Raw genomic sequence first — 6,413 nt, forward strand, 5'->3', positions numbered from 1 at the left:
GACATTTGTATTTCGAGTGTTATCTGTCAAATATGCCAGGGCTGGATCACAAATTTCCTGAAGATTGCTATGGCTCTCCATAATATCAATAGCAACCTGGAGCTTGGGCATGACCTGAGCAGAGGGCACATTTGCAGAGTGCAGGGATGGATGCTCTCTGGATTGAATCCCCCAGGTTTGTTACTGATTCCGCCCATGACATCAGGGAAAAGTCTCCATCGACCACAGACCCATGGAGGAGGATTTCTGGTACTCCAGAAGCACTTGCTTAGATCTACCTCGAGATCTGTCCACTCCATAACACTGCCATTTCCATAGCACTGTGCCCTAGCACTCGGGTTTAATGTCATGCAAAGTCCCAGTGTTACTTGAAATTAAAATTCATTGTGTTGGATGCATTTCTAGGCTTAATGTATTGGCACTGCTAGCAAAGCAGAGAGCTCACTGAACAGAAGATGCGTTTAGCTGCATTGTATTAGCTACATTGATTTGTAGACTGGGAGTGCACAAATTGATGGCACACTGTACTCGAGCGCTGTAAGTAAAGCACCAATGAAATGTAATGCAGTGCAGAGCTGCGAGTTGTTACCGGTATATTAATAGCCAGGCTGGGCTGGGGTGAAGAGGTTTTTGTGCTTGCTGCTGAGTGCTTTTGGGCTCCTGTGCAGCAAGGTGACACCGCCCAGTCCAACCCACCAGGCAGGATGCTGTCCTCAACTGATGTGTGCTCATCTCAGGGTTGCCCAAGGATCGTCAGTTCCCTGACCCCTGCTGTAAATGCCGTCAAACATTTAATTAGAGATAATTAGTCACTGCTGGGGGTTCAGCCCCTGACCTCCTCTAAGTTTGTATGGGCAGCAAAACCCATGTTTCCCAGCCTGCGCAGTGAGCTCCTAGGTAGCTTGGATTTCCCATAAGGTTCCCATGCCCAATGAATACCTTCACATCACATCCAGGTCTTCTCCCTCCTTACTTAATTCCAATCAGTTCCAGCACCTCTCACCACCCAGCCTGTAATTTAGCCTGCACACAAGCACTGAGCCACTGTGATCCTTCCTCTCCAGGGGTCACAGCATTCATCACTGCCACTGTGAGCAGGAGGCATTGGCCACCACAAGATTGATGGAGTCTCTGGAGTGTAGGTTGGACAGTGAGGTGGCACACAGCATGACTCCGAAAACACCACTACCATCTATTTCATGGCACTGATGGATCTGAATACTGGCTGTGTTGCTGTTATGAATAGTTTACTAAATTTATGGGAATTTTAAGATCCATGTTTTAGCTATAATCCCACTTTCCTACCAAAATCAAATGCTTTCTGAATCCTCTGTCATTGCAGACATCACAAATAGCTAAAATAACCCATCAATAATAAGGAAATATAAGGGGTAGATTCATTTTTTAGCATCAGCAGATTGCTGGGATGCAGAAGTAACAGTGAATGATATGTCATGACCCCACGCCTGCACTGCTGGAGGCTGGATTTCTAAAGCCAGGATCAGAGGGTTTGTGCATCCCAGCCACTGCAGATGAGCCATGAGGGACACAGGGCAGCAAGGGTGCAGAAATGTCCCTTGCAGAGCAGCAGGGATGCTCCTGGAGGCAGATCATCCCAGCACACAGACCTGAAAAATAAAACAAATAGCATTCCTACACCAAAAAGGCTTCCAGCACAAGGCAGCACAGTCAGCAGCCCCTGGACAGCCCCAGTTTCAGCCCAGGCTCATGAACAGACCTGAGATGGATACATGCCCACTTCATAGAATAACCAAGATTGGAAGAGCAATGAAGTGTCAGTTGTGGGGTGTGTACCAATGGACTGAAAGAAAATTAGGTCCGAGGGTTTGGGACTCTCACTGTCATTGTACCCAAATACCATTTGCAGAAATCATCCTTCATCTGAGATCCTGGAATGCAAACTCATAACTTCAGGCATTCCCCTCCATCAGAGTGTCCATGAGCTGAAGTGAAGATATCATCCCTAGAGGTGTTCAAGAGACCTGTAGATGTGGCATTGGAGGACACAGTTAGAGTGCATGGCAGGGATAGGTTGGGGTTGGACTGAATGATCTTACTGGACTTTTCCAACCTTAGTGATTCTACAATTCAAGTCCAGCTGGGATTTAACGCCTCCCTGTCAGGGTCTGTGATGCCCAAAGCCACACTACCTGGCATGGTGAGGGATGCTCAGCACCACTGGACCATCCCTGAGGGGCAGCTGGGATGTGGCAGGGACGGTTGGTACGTGGCTGGGATATGGTGGGACATGATGGAGACATGGCTGGCACACAGCTGGCACACAACTGGGACACAGCTGGGATATTCTATGTTGGCTCCTTTGCTTCCACTGGCTACAGCCAGAGACTCACCGAGGAGTTTTGCTGTCTGCCTGTAAATACCTCAAAGCACTTTCCCTTGATGGACGCATTTGCGGTATAAATAGTCATGTCCTCTTTATTTCACTCCAAGGTTTAATTAATATATAAATCAAATGCTTATAAAACTCACAAATGCTCGGGAAGATGTAAAATTTAATTAGTTTGCCCACACAACTCCATATGTCAACTGTTAGCTCAATTACTCTTCGCCATGAAATACTGACTGCACTTTCCCATATTAGTAATTTCCTTCTATCTCAGAGTCATGGTTAATCAACACCCTGAACCCAACACACACACTCCTGTTAAATTAAATATTGAGCACAAGGAGCGAGAGCCTCCTTAATGAAATCACAGCTGGATTTTGCTCTGCAAACCACTCACAATATTGGAGCAGATCATGGTTCTTAGGGCATAGGGCCTGTCCTCCCCAGCCCCAGCTCAAGTGCTCCCAAAGTCTTTCCCCTGAACACCACAGGACACTGTCCTGCCTCCTGAAGGGCACAGAGATGGGAATGGGGACAGGAATGGAGATGGAGACAGGCACAGGGATGGGGATGGGGATGGGGCTGGAGATGGGGATGGGGGCAGGTATGGGGATAAGAATGAGGACTGGGATGGGGACAGGGATGAGGATGGGTAGATGGGAACATGCCCATGGCCTCGTGGCCAGCAACAGACACAGCCTGAGTCACTGGGAGGAGGACACTGGTCAGTGGATGTGCTGTAGAAAAGGGTGAAGCTGCCAAGTGGAAATTGGGAAACTTGGAGAAGGGAAGCACTGTAAGATAAGCCCTTACATTTCATATTTGTGCCTTATGCTTTATACATGCTTTAATATGTATATTTCCATTTGTGCTATGAATAAGAATAATAGAGTAATAGAATAATTTTCCCTAAAACTACTCCCTTATCACCTGTGCTTTCAGTAGCTGATGCACAAGCTGCCAGCATCACCTGCGCCATGCACAGCATGGAGACCCCAGCCCCAGCTTGGTGCTGGGTGCACCAGAACACCCAATTCTGACACTTTTTGGACAAATTAATGTTCTTCTGTCAGCAGTAATGATGCTGGGAACACAAAAACACTTTATGAAGCTCTCCCATTTTCCTGTACATGAACTAAATCTCTCCTAAGGTTATCATATTGTATCAGCACCCCATTTCCCAGTGGTTTGTGACCCTCTTCCAAAAAGGTTATCATTTCAATGGGAAATCACTTTGAGTTGTTGTTACTGGTTTTTTTTTACTGTCCTGATATAAACAGAACTGGAACCCAGATACAAAATAATATGATTTTCATCCTCCAATTTCTTTCTCCAGGCAATCAGCTTGTTTCTTTAATCCAAATTAGCTCTTCATATTCGAGTCTCACTTTATTTAATCTTCTTTTTCAATTAAATTCAATTGTCTGTGATCTTCTTAACTTCCTATGCTTCCCTGCATTGCTAATACAGACAAATTCTGCATTTGTTCCTTTCACTTCCCTTTTTTCTTTCAGTTTTCTTTTGTCCTGGTGATGTGCTGCTGAACAACAGCACTTCCTCTCCCTGATGCCAGAGCAACAGCACATCTCATCCATGCCATCCACACGTATGCAATGGCTGCTACACTGGAGGTGTTTGGAGGTGGAACACCTTTTCCACCAGACAAGCTCGTCTGACCCAATGTGGCACCAACACCAAAGGAGAAGAGGTGTCCCACTGCTTCTTGAGGAGTCCCAGGCAAGTCCCCAGATGTGGTTTGTTGGACAAGGGTGTATAAGGGATAAGATACGAGCTGGCTGCCTCTATGGAAAGATGTTGCTCTTTGCCTTCCTAGATGATAAATGGAAGTGTCTTATGTGAAGCATTATTTGAACCATTGGTTACCAGTACTGATGGACTTCAGGCAAGATGATGCTCCTGACGTCAGGTGTCCAATATATAAAGCACTGCGTGCTGAATGCATCACAGCACCTGCAGTAGAGCTGCAGGACAGCTCTGGACCATATCTACTTGTTCTTAAGAAACCCTTTTCTTTGGGGTGCTCCATGACAGACAGCACAGGAGCACAGCCACCATTCCACATCAGCTCCACACCTCCTGCAACCATACACCACCTACAGCCCCCAGGGATCCCCACAGCCAGATCCTACTCTCGAGTGCTCAGGGAAACTCTGACTATGACAAAAAGCTAGAAGCAACTCCCATGTGCATTTCAAAGACCAAAAGACCAGAAGGCAAAGAAACAAAGACCCCAGTTTTATTATTTTGAATAAGCAGAGTTTAATAGGAGAGCAGATGCTGTCCATAGTTTGCTGCCATCAGGGATCCCAGATTTCCAATAAGAAATTCATGGGGGAAGGAATCAGACATCACTTTGGTGGTTCACAGGGATGCATCCACAGTCAGATCCATACTCTGAGCCACCACACTGCACAGGGAGCAGGAAATTTGGATACGTTGTGTAAATCTCTGCAAAAACCGGGTCTGCATGGGAAGAACAGCCCATTCATTACTGCGGCACTAGTGGAAGTGCTGATAATTAGGAGGTTCTGGTGTTCTGGAAATCAAAGTGATTTCTATTCTTTTCTTTAATTAATTCAGGCTTTTATCTATGAAAGTGGAGATGAATCAAGGCTCTGCTCTAGGCAAGGAGCAGCAATGTGCTGTCCTGGGCATGGGGATCCTGCCACAAAGAGAGCTTGTTTGAACACTGTGGACCAAGTCATGTATTGCAGTTCACCCATAGAGATAATGAACCAACCCCAACACTGTAGGCGAGGAGCTGCCTGGAAATGATGCTCCTGAATGTAAAGCTCCTTTCAACTTCCCCGTTTCAGTCTCTGTGTTTTCTACTTTCCCTACTAGATGGCGCCTGCAGACAGGCAGCTCCGAGCTGAGCATTGCACCGGGTCCCCCACGAAGGGCTGATTGAGTTAATACATTTTTCTCCAAAAAGCCACGCAGCTGCCATAGCAATAGCCGGAGCAGAGCCGATTAGTGGCAGGAGTCCATTCTCTGGCAGCGCTGTGTTCATTAACTGCCTTCTCCCACTGACCTCTTCAAGAGGTGCCAGCAGCCTCTGGCTGAGGATGGAGGGCGACTCAAAACGGAGCAGGGGGGGGATGGTGGCAGCACTCCTTAAGCTACAAAGTGGTGCCAGAGATGAATTAAGGGGCACCTACAAGTGCCCAACAAGATGTGGGTTATCTTGTTTGGCTCTTCTAGTCCAGGCATCCCTCCCAGGTACCACTTGGGTGCACTAAGTAATGCTGCACCTCTGGATGGTTCACTCAGAGCAAAAAGGACACCTAGAGCAAAATGAAGAGTGTGTCCCTGAGCAATGTGCTCATCAATGCACGTGCCCCTGGTCCTGGAGGCAGGGAGCAGTGGAAGGGAGGATGAAGTGTGCATTACCTCCTGCACGTGGATTTGGTGAAGGTAGAAAAGTGAACAATACTTGGGGGACATAAAGGAAGAAAGAAAAAAAGAAGAAAAAAAAAAAGGAGAAAAGTTTACTGTTTTATGAAAAGGGAGCAAAGTCACAGAAGTCAGCGGATCTCAGCTCTTTGTGTTAAAGGGATGTCAGAGGAGCGGGTGCTGCTAAAGGCAGAGATGGGAACTCACTGCAGCAGCTCACGGAGGCTGCAGGAGCCCTGAGAGTAGAAAAGAACCGGCTAAAAGGTATTTCAGCAACTGAGGGAGAGAATGGCATTGACTGAGAGCTCTATAAATAAACTAAAAGGGCAGGAGAAAGACAAATGTGTCTTTTACATGATCATAGAATCATAGAATGGCCTGTGTTGAAAAGGACCACAATGATCATCTAGTTTCAACACCCCACCCAACCCCCACCCCCCCGCTATGTGCAGGGTCACCAACCACCAGACCAGACTGCCCAGAGCCACATCCAGCCTGGCCTTTAATGCCTCCAGGGATGGGACATCCACAACCTCCTTGGGCAACCTGTTCCAGTTATGATGCAGGACAGGTAACAAAATCCTGAAAGTCTGGCAGAGTTCAATGATTTCTTCTCTTGAATCCACAC

Source organism: Tympanuchus pallidicinctus, unplaced genomic scaffold, assembly GCF_026119805.1.
Source record: "Tympanuchus pallidicinctus isolate F22 unplaced genomic scaffold, pur_lepc_1.0 scaffold15, whole genome shotgun sequence".
Classification (NCBI taxonomy): Eukaryota; Metazoa; Chordata; class Aves; order Galliformes; family Phasianidae; genus Tympanuchus; species Tympanuchus pallidicinctus.